This window comes from Pseudonaja textilis, chromosome 3 (assembly GCF_049901715.1).
Source record: "Pseudonaja textilis isolate UNSWEBS1 chromosome 3, rPseTex1.2, whole genome shotgun sequence".
Taxonomy (NCBI): domain Eukaryota; kingdom Metazoa; phylum Chordata; class Lepidosauria; order Squamata; family Elapidae; genus Pseudonaja; species Pseudonaja textilis.
This window is the reverse complement of record NC_141992.1, coordinates 182,345,740-182,359,750: the sequence shown is the minus strand read 5'-3', so window position 1 is coordinate 182,359,750 and position 14,011 is coordinate 182,345,740. Positions and strand designations below refer to the sequence as shown.

The 14,011-nt window shown below is 36.0% G+C and overlaps 1 long non-coding RNA gene across 1 annotated transcript; it reads left to right on the top strand.

Annotated features, from left to right (window-relative positions):
* Positions 1-4,753: 4,753 nt before the first annotated feature.
* On the top strand, positions 4,754-8,658 carry LOC148126446 (uncharacterized). The gene is made up of 3 exons (XR_015742633.1): positions 4,754-4,926; positions 6,450-6,636; positions 7,957-8,658. It is a non-coding gene; the product is annotated as an uncharacterized LOC148126446 (long non-coding RNA).
* Positions 8,659-14,011: the final 5,353 nt, after the last annotated feature.

The window sequence follows — 14,011 nt, the reverse complement described above, 5'->3', positions numbered from 1 at the left end:
AGCAAAAAAGGAGAGAGAGAGAGAGAGAGAGAGAGAGAGAGAGAGAGAGAGAGAGAATGAGAATGTATGGAAGTAAAAGGGAAGATGAAGGTGATTGCATTTAAAATGGAAGAAAGAAAAACTGCCTTGAGCCTGTCTTTGGTTTTACCTATTTATGTGATCAAAATAAAATTTCTGATATGGAAACAGCCTGAATCTATTTCATATTACTATGACAAGTTTAAGATGTCAGGAACACAGATCTTTCTGGATGAAAATCAACTGGCTGATTAAATTTGATAGCCTTCTAATAGAATTTTATAAAACTTCTGCAGAGGTGTACTGCTTAAAAGGAAAAGAAAAGAAATTATGCATGCTGCATAAGTTTTTTTTTCCCTTCTAGATTTATTACCACCCACTTCCTTAAACCCAGGTTTACATTTCTTTTACTCTTCACTTAAAAGAGCTGCTAAATTTAATGTGTAGAGAAGGAACAGCAAATAGGAACAGTCTAAATGGTTTTGATACATAAAGAAGTAAAGTAATAAAACTCAATTCCACAAACCCAAAATATACATATATGCATTTATGCATATACGTGTATATACATACACATATACATGCATATACTCTCATTTTGTGTGTGTGCATGTATGTGTGTGTGTGTGTGTGTGTCTGTAATCTAATCTGTAGAATAGTGCTTGCAGATAGAAAGCTCCATCACACCACAGTTGGTTTCCCAGGCAATGCGTTTGATCAGTGTTAACATCTTTCCTTGCAGTTGGTGAGAAGCATATCAAATCTGCATGCATAAACAAATGACAGAGTTCATTTGCAAGTTAAATAGCCCTGGGAAAGACACTGATACATTTTCATTTACTTCTGAAAACAAAAGATGTTTTCTGTTTCCTGTCACTAAACTGGTTTGCTTTTCTGTCTAAGACAGCTTGCTTCTTTCCAGGGATCCTATATAGGAGATAACTTGGAAGCATATTTTGGTCCTACTAACTGGGACATGTCTTGCCTAAAATCTGAAGGGCTACTTTGATGGGATCATTCCTGGCTGTCCTCGTTTCCCATTTTCTTTGGCTTCGTTAGTTCAAATTAGTCTCACAATACATGGTTTGTTTCTCTGCTTTTATCCCTATTGTAATTTTTCTTCAGTCTGCCATTTTATTCATATAAAGGTATTCATTCTTCTTGGATTCCATAATTGTAAAGAACAAGTGTTATTTTACTTGGACATGAGCTTTTTCTTGAGTGTGTGGGAGGAGAGAAATGGACATTTCCAGGGAAAAAGACTTTCACAGACCTGTTGACATGTTTGAAGTAGGACAAGGTTTGAAGTAGGACAGGTTTGAAGTAGGACAAGAATGGAAAAAGTGCTGGGTTGAATGGCATGGAGCATCAGGCCCAGTGGAATTCTGATGGAATGGGGGACCATACCAGACCAAGCCAAGTCCAAAAACACTAGGGAATATCTAGAAGACTATCATTCAATAGATACATAGGCATGAACTGTCATGCCCCAACATATAATTTGTGTATATACTGTTGTTCTCTGGCCCCATCTAGTGGCCTGGGTCAAATACCAATCTGTACTGTTTGGAAGCTGACTCACCACTTAAGAGGCATCTTCACAGCAACCCTCACTCCCAAAACAAGTGCATCCTATGAAGCCAGATGCCACTTCCTTTAGCATTCGGGAGGAAACAGAAGCACCAGAAAGAATCCAGCGTAATTTGTGGCACATGCTTATCTGCGGACAAAAATCCACATCCCATACATATACCATTGCTGGTGAGATTTAGATTTCTCTGTATTTGTTATGCTCACCAGCAACTCAATGCTGTATTTTTATTTGGCTTCTTTTTGTATGTATTTCTATTTTTTCCCAGTTTTGCCCATCCTGTTCCTTTAATAAAGCATCCAGATCTACACACATGATCTGTTTTTATTGAAAGACTAGCTGATAACCCGGCTGTTGCCTAGATATTTATTTATCCTAATCCTGTATTAGAAAGGAAAATCCTATAGTCAGGACTCACACTGTTGTACTGTATCTCGCAGGGCATTGCAAATCTTCTATTCCTCTCCTTGGGAGTTTCTTGTCTATGCTGGTGTTTCATTTTTTTGATTGCACTTGGCCAATAGCCTGAAGTTTTCTTGGAGGGCTGAGAGAGAGCCCCTTTGTGGAGTACTGGAGTACTGTGAAGCTGTTACCAAGGCAAGTCCACTGTGCTGTACAGTAGAAGCCATTTTAAAGCACACACACCCCAAGGGGTGTCTTACCCCCATAGTGTTTGTTTCCAGAGAGTAAGTCAACTGTGTACCAAGTTTGGTTGATTTGCTCGAGGCTTTCCAGAATTATGCTGGAACACACACACACACACACACACACACACACTGATAGATAGATAGATAGATAGATAGATAGATAGATAGATAGATAGATAGATAGATAGATAGATAGATGGGTTTTGCTGCAAGTCAAGTTGCACACAGAGTAACATGTAGCGAGGACAGAACATAAACAATAACTACATACTGTGTGGAAGAGACAATTAACAAGCCAAAAAGGAATAAAAAGATCAAAACATCTCCCCACCAAAAATCAGCACCCAGATCAGCATGAGTCACTTTCAAGATCAGACCAACAATCAAGAAGTAAACAGTCCAACCAAAGACCCTCCAAGGCTACTCCCACCAACATCGACAAGGTAAGCCACTAGAACAGGGGTATTAAACTCACATTGTCATGGTGGCATCACATGATGTATTGGGACTTTTTTTCCCTTTGCTAAACCAGGTATAGGCATGGCCACCATGTGATGCATCCAGCCTGCGGGCCGGGAGTTTGACAGCCCTGCACTAGAATATAAACCTCACTACTTTCTAGAATCAAGATGTTACCTAGTTTGGATAATGAAGCATGTACAAGAAAACAACCTAACTCAAGAGCACCAAGGACTTCTTACAAAGGGATCCTAAAACCTTGTTAAGAATCCTGTTTTGAAGAATAGCCGTGATTTTGTTTCCATTTCATTTTTATTGAATGTTTTTTTTTATAACAAACATCTGATTTGAGAATTCTTTCTTTCCCCTAATGGAAGTTCAAAAACTTTAAAGACTAATTTTAAAGACTCCTTTTACACAATCTGTCTACCGCTCAGGAAGTTTGCTGCTGAAGTTTCTGCCTTTCAGAAAATAAATACATTGGCTTCACTGGCAGCTGCCACTTCAAATTTATCCATGTGCATTTCCCATAGGAAACAGTTGGAAAACAGCATCTTGCTTGCAGTTAAGGGTGAAAAGAATATGTCAGTTTTATTTTATTTTATTTCATTGAGTTTTCAATATCTCAAGTTCTTTCCATCTAGTTTAAAAAGAAAGAGGTTGATTGCTTCAATGAGCCTGGAGCACCTTGAAGCACTTTGTTTCTCATGAAGCAGCTTCCTTTTAATTGCAAGAATAACAGCAAAGGTAAAATTATTTGTGTTTATGAATAATGAGCTGGACCTAACTATCTGCAACATTTCAAGTTCTTTTGATCTCATTTAGGAAAGTGGTTGTGAGTTGTAACTGGAAAAACCTAAAGCAGCTGTTTCTCAAGAAGATACTTTTTACTCATCACATCAGCAGGAACATATATAGGACACCCTATATATGAAAAAGAGGGAGGTAGATCTATTTGTTGAATACAACCCATATTATCACTCCCTAATTCTGCAGAAAACTAACTTTTTTTAAAAGGAAATCTTTCCTTCTTTCCACATGCTCTGAAACTCTTGTCACCTCAAACAGTTAAGAAAACAATTATTTAAATTAACGCTATTTTTTCATTTTGTCTGAAAGTGTAAGCATGATTTTATTTTTTGGTTGAGTTTGCTATGTTCAGCTATTTTTGCCCTACATCCATTCTTCATCTACATGAATTTTATTATTTTAAAAGACATTTTCTTGAAATATTCTAGCATATATTTCATACTTTGTGGACTGCACAGTTATGATGATAAGATATAAATGGTATATTTACATCATTCCTAGGAATTTTGCATCCTTTCAGGTATGAAACAAAAGCTATTTTTAAATGGGTAGGAAATTCCAAATATCTGGACTGACACTATTTTTAACACTATCATCTCAGCTTATGAGTTGGTAATTCATTATGACTATATTTTGGTGGCCATTCCAAAGTGGGAAGTCCCATTCAGACTCTGGAGCATTTGTGGGGGATGAGGAGGAAGAATTAAAAGATGGCACATTGGATCATATGATCAAAGCCCTGTTCCATTTTATCTGAGTTTGAGAAGCCAACTATTCAGTTGTAGCTATCATATTATCTTTTTTGACCCCTCCCCCATAGCTCTGTCAGGCACTACTGTAGGCTGAATGGTAAAAAAAATGCCTTAATTCATACAGGTGTTCCTTATCACAAGTTTGATATGCTCATTCATGTAGGCGAGACTGAACCTGAAGGAGGGGTCAAAAATGCCAAGAGTCAATGCCAAAGATATCTAAAGCCAGCCTACCTTTAATTCCCACTTGTTTCCCTTGGCTGTCTATAGTCCAGATTTTGCAATGAGCTCAAGATTGTAATAAATATTTATATGCATTTGAACTGCCTGCATCTCCTATCTGTGTCAGCACTTTCACTATTCAAGCTTGCTTCTATAGCACTAGCACTTAAACCAGGGATGTGAAACTTGCAACAGCATGCCATCATGTGATGTATCACAACTTCCCCCCCTTTGCTAAACCAGGGGTGGGCGTGGCCAGTGCATGACATATCTGGTCCACAAGTTTAACTTAGAATTATATACTGCTTAACAGTGCTTTATAGCCCTCTCTAAGCAGTTTACAGAGTCAACATGCTGCCCCTCAACAATCTGGGTCCTCCCTTTACTGACTTCAGAAGGATGGAAGGCTGAGTCAAACGTTGAGCTGGTAAGAATCAAACTTCTGGAGTGAGCGGTAGTTAGCCTGCAATACTGCATTCTAACTTCTGTATTACCATGGTTCTTTAAGCACAGAGAATGGAATGGATAAAATAAAAAATAACTCTTTTCTGGGCTTTTTGGAGTTCCAAATGCTTTCTCAGACTCCTTGACGTCTGGTCTGTCCTTTCAACATACTGCAGTCTGTTTCCACTGGCCTGATGGCTCAGTAAAATCCTGCTGGGCCTTCAGCTGCATATTCCTCCTCCAGCTGTGATTCTCCTTTGATTCTTTGGAGAAGATTCCTTCTCCAGCTGTGCGTGGATTTATGCAGCAAGTGCAATTAGCACAACACATACACCATACTGGCAATCTCCACCGATCTCCTTTGCCTAACTCTCCTGCTCTTTTATTTATTTTCATCAAAAAGCAGACCTCTCTATCCTATTGATTCTTTTTATTTTTCTTATATGTATCCATTTCATGTATTCATAACTATGTTTATACTTATAACTATTATCCTGTAAGTGATTGACAAATCAAATAAATTAGGAAGATAGTTTTTAAGCATCTATATTACAGTTCACCTGATGCCAACACAAAGAGAAAGAAAGAAAGAAAGAAAGAAAGAAAGAAAGAAAGAAAGAAAGAAAGAAAGAAAGAAAGAAAGAAAGAAAGAAAAAGAAAGATAACCTTTTTTAATTTTGAAACCATTTTGTCAAGCATGGGCCCATCACTTCATTATATCTTGTCACGAAGACTTCATTCTAAGGGCTGAAGTTTTAAATTTATAAGAAGGAATGTTTTGCAACTTTTCATTGCAAAACATATATAAAGGAATCATAAAAAAGAGGCTTCCCTAATCTCTAGATCATGCTTGAAGATATTAAGACACAAATTCTGCATAACTGCCATTATATTGCAGTGTTTCTCAACCTTGGCATCTTGTATGGATTTCTACTCCCAGAATTCCCCAGCCAGCAAGAGGAAATACAAGGAATTGAAGTCCACACCTCTTCAAGTTGCCAAGATTGAAAAACACTATATTATATAACACAGAATCTGCATTATAGACTAATACAGATTTAAAAAATATATAGAATAGTACAGGTTTTGTTGGGGAAAAAAAGAAAAAGCCAGTGAGGAAACTATAAACCAAGTAACTCCCATTTTACAACTCAGTTCATTTTACTCACCTTCTTCTGCTGAGGAGAAATAAGTTCCTTTCACGTGATATTTGATTTCGTGTCTGCTTTTTCATGGGCTAATAAGCAATGTTGTCAAGCCTTTTATTTTTTTTTCATGTATATTTTCAATACTTTGGATCAGACAGTTGGTAGTTATTTGGCTTGTTAATACATCTCTGTCTGTAAGTGCAAAGGCTCTACTCTACTTGTATGGGTTCTTTTTTCATCTCACACCTTCAGCATAACAAATAAAGAAATGTATGTTTATAAATAGAATCTCTTCTGGCCTCAAACTTCTGCAGTGAACTTCCCCTGATAGCCTAAGAGAATCCAATTTTCTCCACAGAGCTGATTCTTCTCTTCCAAGTTGTGCAGTTAACTCTTTGAGAAAGAGGTGTCACTCCCAGTTTAGTCTGCAAAATAGCAGTTATTTCCTCCATTGACAAAAGAGTTGATGACCAACTACAGTTGAAGGAGTAGAGTAAATGTATGTGTTCCAATCAGCTGTGGTTAATCCAAAGGTTAATTTTGAGGTAAGTATCATTCTAGTATTTGTCCTATTCATTTACATTGGTATGGGTAGATATATCTATATATATCTATATATGGCTGAAATCTCTCTATTTTTTAAGAAGGGGAATTTTCCCCCCCATTAAGATTCATCCAGATTCACAGGAGAGTGTTCTACTGCATGGATAAAAATGACAGAACCTCTTTTTTTTTTTTTTAGATATAGAGTTTGGGTAATGAAATGTCTCCAAGAGAACAATCAAGTCCAGAGAATACCAAGGACCTCTCATTTCAATCCCAAACTAAAAATATTCTCCTTTATTGGTTCTTTTTTCTTTCCATTCTTTCTGCTCCTCTATTCTTTCTTCTGTTTTTCTATTTTTTATTCTTTTTTGTATTTTATATTATTATAAATGTTAATATTTTTAAAGTATTTTTTTTAAAAAAAGATACTTGGAACCTTATTTGAGGTGTGCTGCATCATCAGTTTAGCAAGTCTTAAGTATTTATTTTCAATTCTACAATAGATTAAATTAAAATTTGCAAATAAATTAATGGGTCAAGCTTTCCTTCTTTATTCAAAAGTAATGAAAACTGAGGTCAATGGAATTTGCTTGTTTAATTTGCTTTTAGTGAATCTCAATTTTCTTAAACACACACGTCCAACCCTGCCGTATCACATACCCTTCAAAAGATTCAGCCTTCAAATGTAATTCCCAAACCATGTCTTCAAAATTAAGTATATTAGAATATACTTATACTTTAGAATAAATAGATACAGGTGTTTAAAGTAAAATTTAAATAGAACAGATGGATGTCAGGTTCTAAGAACGAATAAAAAATTCATACATTTACTTCTAAATACATTCCTTTATGGTTCCTCACCTATAGACAGAGAACTTTCCAAAATAAAAGAACTATTTGCTTCATTAATATATATTCTGAGAATTGCTAGGGAGGAACCATCTTAAGACTTTTTCTCCTAACCAAACTTTCTAAACTTTTGTCTCCTTGACTGAGGTGGTATTCAAGTTTTGACCAGTTCTGGAGAACCGGTAGCAGAAATTTTAAGTACTTTGGAGAACTGGCAAATACCACCTCTGACTGGAGGTTTTACAGTATCCTTCCCCTGTCACGCCCACAGAACTGGTAGTAAAAAAATTTGAATCCCACCACTGCTCCTTGCTCCTGGAATGCAACCCGTCTCTTCTGGGAACCCAGGGTACCTTCCAACACAATGAGATAGATAAACCACAATTAAGATTTTAAAAAGGAAAGGCTTGAAATTTTGTATAGAAAAATATTGTGGCCTAATATCATCAGATCTTTTTTCTCTTAACCAGGAATGGAAAGATATGAAAGAAAGAAAAATGAAAACTTCCACTGCCTAACAAAATTCATCATTCATTCATAAAAATTGTAAGTCCTAGTCACTTGGGCTCTTGCTGTAGTCGTCTGTTAAAATTGCAAATATGCATTTTCAAAAAGCAATTTAACTTTGTTTTTCCATGAAGATGTTTCACTCCACATTTTCAAGAAAGGTGCTTTTTTTTTTTTCCCAAAAGCTAACTGACTTTGTTTTTCTTCAAGGAAAAGCAAAGTCCAGTTCCTTTTGAAAAAGCACCTTCAGGACCTTCAAATTGCCATGAACTGGATGACTGAGAATCTCCATAGATGTCTTTCTATTCAAGGAAATCTAAACTCTCCCAAGGTCTTCTGACTCATCTACTATGGCAATTTTTGCCTCCAAATCCTCTCCTTACCATGATTTCTCAAGATGTGGTAAAACATAAGCTGCTCAGAAACATTGTTTTAAAAGACCTTCTTCCTCTGTGCCATCACTGAATGTCAGTCTGATCCTCTCAAAATGAAAGGACCAAGACTGGCTCCTTGCAAGGAACACCAAACCATGAAAGAGGAAGACAATCAACAAGAACCTCAATCCTTTTCCTCAGCTACAAGACTGAAGAGGACACAAAACAACCACAGACTGGAAAAAGACAGTGAGACATACAAGTAGCCAAGGAAACATCCTGGATGACCAGTTCAACTACCATATTCTTTCACCTTATTAAAAAAAATCTTTCAAGTTGCTTTGTGTAAAGCCTTATTGTACACATGTGGCAATGTTTCCAAAAGCTATAAAGCTGAGGTGCCAAAGCTTTTGCTTTGCTTTTTGCTTTGCTAGTAGCAGGAAGCCTGTCACTAAGCAGGAGCAGCAGCTGATTGGTTGTTCTCTTCAACCAATCATTGTAATGTTCAGTGCTTGCTGGAATCTGAAAAGGACTAGACAGCCTAGATTTTCCAACAATTCTGTAATCCTAAATCTTTTTCTTGAGAGACTAAGTAGGAAGAGCTAAATAGTTGCCCCACATTTCACTGGATTCTAGTATTTTAAGAGACCCAACTGGCCAAGAGAGGTGCTTTGATACAAAACAAGACTATACAAGATTTGTGATTAGAATTGTCTCCCAGCATACAGTTAACATATTTAAATATCCCCTCCTTGTGATCTATATTCTTATTTCTATGGAATTGAAATACTAACCATAAATAGAAATTATTGTTATATTAAACCCAAAGATATACTGTCTACAAGTCCCTTGCAAAGACTGGAAAAATCATTGGTGTCTTTTATCTACTACCTATAGTACCTACCTACCTACCTACCTACCATCTCTCATCTCCTATTTCTCTTTCTGTCTCTCTCTTTCTCTCTTGTGCCTGCTATAATCTCTGTAATCTGCCTGCCTGCCTGCCTGCCTGTGTAGCTATCTAGCTATCTAGCTGTCTACCTGCTCTATCTATCTATCTATCTATCTATCTATCTATCTATCTATCTATCTATCTATCTATCTATCTATCTATCGTATCCATCATCCATCCATCCAGTTTTACCCATTCTTTACAAGCTAGAATACTAATTTGAAGTGCCTCAGAGCTAAACCCAAAGAAAAATAATACAAGCATACATCTGAAAGAGAATAACTTTCTCCAGTGTTTTATGATGACAACAACTCATAGAAATGATGCTTGACTGCAAATTCTGGAAGGTTTTTTCCCAATACGCTTAGCAGGCACCTGGTGGGAAATAAAGTCAGAAATAATGAGAGGTAGGTTTTTCTAAGAGTTCCAAGAAATATTCTCCTTTGATTAACATCCATGCATGACAGAAAAGCATGTAGACTTAACAAACATTATGAAGCACCAGAAATTGTATTTCATTTTTGCAAGAATATTGTTCTTCCAAAATTAATGACCCATAAATCTAAAATATGTTGCTTCTAAAAAAATTTAAAAGGAGGATGGAAGACAAACTTTACTGTTTGTCAATCATTATCAAAAGGGAACATATCACTTACGTTAACTAGTTTACAAAAAAAGAGGAATATATATTGGTATATCATAATACATTTTTCTTTTGAATGTTATTAAAATTACTTAACCAGAAAGCAAGGGGGAAAGAGCAACATATTTCATCAAATTTTACTGCAAGGATGTTTGTCAAACTTAGGAGATGGAAAACGAAGACTTGAAAGACTATTTGAAATTATATTTTGCATTAAAATAGGAAGACAATTTTGAAAGTTGATGAGAAATGAAACAGGTTCTTAGTAGCATTTCAAGAATCACTTGTTGCTGTGTCAAATTATTTTTAATTATTTAATTTTAATGATTTATGCTGAATGCTCAACTTCATTTTTAAATCTCTTGGCTCATTATTAAAAAATAAAGGAGGGATTAAAGGTTCCTGACAAAAGGTTTTTTTACAATTTTTGGATATTCTATTGGGTAGAGACATACCAAAACATTTAATGCTTCCTCTACACTGCCACGTAATGCACAAAATAGGACAAGGTGCAAAAATATGGTCCTTGGGCCACAGATTGCCCATCAGAATTCCTTTGATTCCTTTAGAACAGAACAGAACAGAACAGCCTAGAACAGAACAGAACAGAATAGAATAGAATAGACTTCTTTATTGGTCAAGTGTAATTGGACACACAAGGAATTTGTCTTTGGTGCATATGCTGTCAGTGTACATAAAGAAAAAATAAAATACATTCATCAAGAATCATAAGATACAACACTTAGGGATAGTCATAAGTTACTAATAAGCAATTAAATCATGCTAGGAAACAAATAAAACAATATAAGTGGTAAAGATACAAGCAACATGGTTGTAGGCATAAGCAGAAGAGATAGGTACCAGGAAGGATGAGAAGAATAATAGCAATGCAGTCTTAGTAAATAATTTGACAGTGTTGTGGGAATTAGTTGAGAGTGAATGGTATTAGTTGAGAGTGAATGGTATTTGGACAGAGGGATGGCATTCGAGGGTCAATATATTGAAAAATTCTTTAAAAACCCATGGGTGTTTTGTATTTATCATGATTTTAAAAATCCAAATAGGCAAGTGGAGTTATGCATGGGCTTAACCAGGGGTCTTCAAACTTGACAGCTTTTAGACTTGTGGACTTCAACTCCCAGAATTCCTCCTCCAGTCATGATAGCTCAGGAATTCTGGGAGTTGTAGTCCACAAGTCTTAAACTTGCCAAGTTTGAAGACCCTTGGGCTTAACACATTCATTTCATGTCTTAAATACTCCCAAACTGGATCCATTTAAAGTGTTGGTCCCATTCATTGATGTATGACATTCAATATTCTGCACAAAGTTCCAGTTCTAGATGAAGAGCAGTTGTATGCTCCTAATTTAGGTTATTTGGTTGAATTAATATATGATTATTTCAGGGGTGTGATACAACAGGGTTAACTACCGGTTCGGGATTTATGAGCTTCCCACACACCTGTTAATTGTCATTAGCACACTATGTGCCAGTGCTGAGAAGTAGCCTTTGAAACAGCCCTCATTTCTTGTTTTTTTAACTGCAGCTGTGTCTCATTCGGCAGCTGAAGTTGAAAAAACAGGAAGTAAAGATCAGATAAGAGCCCGGGTCGGCAAAAATATCAGCAGACATAGAACCAGTTTTATGTCTGCTGCTCTTCAGAGCTACCGGTTCTACAGAAGTGGACAGAACCGGTAGAAACCCACCTCTGGATTATTTCATATGTTAGGAAAAAGGGAAATGCAAGGCAAGAGATTATTGTGAGAAAGAGAGAACATAAACAGAATCAACTTTTAAATACCAATTAAAAATTCAGTGAATGTGGAAGAAATTTTGAATTGCCAAACAGATTTTCTTTTAAGTTTCATTTCTTACAGCAGATTAAAAATGACAACAAAGTTCTTCCTTTGTGTTTTGTTTTGCTTCTTTAAAATATTACACAAAATCTTTTCTGCAAGAATTTAAAATTAAAAGATAACTTACCATGATCGATTCTCCTCTTTCCTGTGTTCCCAATGAAGAATATATCACCCAGAAGCTATTTGTATATTCTGGTGTATTTAATTCAGTACACAAATGGTACTTGAAAGCAAATCTGGGAAAAGAAAAATCCAATAATCTACCAAAAAACCCAGAAATCCTTCTCCTTGATTATTATTATTTTTTAGCTTACCACTTACAGGCTCTCTGTTTTTGACCTCTGGGACCTAAATTATTACTGCTGGAGGTGGTGCATGCCAACAGGAGTGAATGCAATATTTCTGACTGATGGTCCATCTCTAGCATAAATACAACTATAATGCCTCATGCTTTGAAGGGTTAGCTATTTGCAATCACATTAATAGAGAATGGAAACTTTTCTTACAGTTGCCTCAGTTATTAGGAACAAAGTGCACCAAAGACTTTCTGTAGACAGGACATGAAGCCACAGCTGCAAAGACTCTTCTCAATATAAGTACTAGATAGGAAGACTCGGGATTACACATAAATTCCATAACTAAGTAACCAAATACATAAAGAAATAAAGAGCAAAAGCTGAATCGTTCAAACCGATACATAAGACTCTGGTCAACTACTGGTCACCACTATATTGACCCTAGATTAAAGTTAGTGGAATTTAAGGGGACTGATTTGGAGCCTTCGTGGACACATAACAATTCTAGTCTGAGTTCTCTCTTGACTCTATCCCCAGGTTCTCTCTGCTCTTCTCCTATACTAACAGTGGAATATTGATGGTGGTACCACTGACATTATAATCATGTCACTTTGCCTACTGTAGTTATTCATACTGTACTTATACTGTACTTAATAGAAACTTGTTCCGAGATAAAATAATAAAGCCAAGAAATTTAATTTGATAACTTACTTTTAAATATAGTAATAATAACAGCAGCAACAACAATAATTTATTAATAAATTATTTTTTTCTTTTAATAAGAATAATAAGAATAAGTCATCTCAAATAGTGCAGCTTAAGAAACTACAAACTTGGTCAAGCTGTTGATGTTAAATTCTAAATGCATTTTTTTTAAAAAAATAACCATTAATATCAAAAGGGAGAAAATTTGACTTTTTAGGGAAGAGATTTCTCAATGATCAGGGTTGTAAATCATTCATGATGGTAACTATATCATTTTTTTTAAAAAAAAAGCAAAGTCTGAAAATAATATCTTGGCAAGCTGTGATTTTTTTTAGGATTAGGTGTCTGATAACAGCCTCAGACCTGCAGGGTGCACTTGCTAAGTTTTCTTCAATGTCAGAACCATATAGAAGATGCTACAGTACTCCAAACAAGGGAATCTCAGACTATTGTGGTCTGATGACACCCATCCATGAAATTTCAGAGGCAAGTACTGTATAGGAACCATTAGGCACTTCACTCTCTTTCTCTCACGCAAACTATCTGAACTCAGTTGTCTCCTACTTGTCTGGAAGTCATCCTTCTCTCCTGGGAATCAGCCCACTACATTCCATTACAAAGATGAAATATAGAAAAAGTGTTTTGTTTTATTTTCAAAGAAAGTGAGAAGTTACTGTGTTAAAAGGAAAGAAAATGAAATATAAAGATGGTTTATTTGATTGAGGTTAAAATATGGATGTATGTAGCTATTTCTGGTAATGCTTAATGGACTTTTGATGATTAGGACTGAATTATGAGCTTTAAAGAATCTGTTTATAGATGAGAGATGAAATATGGGAAGAAGAAATCCTTTATGATAGAATCAGAGGTGATAAATTATTGAAATTGTACTTGCAATGAAGGGGAAGTATTTCCTTATATGACTTTTCTTTTTTTTCTTCACGATTTAGGATTGTATGTTTGTATGCTGTTTTCATCACTCTAAGCATGCTGGTGAATAAAATCCTCATGACATTAGAAGGATTTTCTCTTCTCTGTGTGCACATAATCTTCAGAAACATGAAGCCAAGGGTGTGTGTGTGTGTGTGTGTGTGTGTGTGTGTGTGTGTGTGTGTGTCAAACTCAAGGTCTGTGACCAGATCTAGCCCATGGGGTGCTTAGATTTCCCACGGGGCCAGCCTGGAAACTGC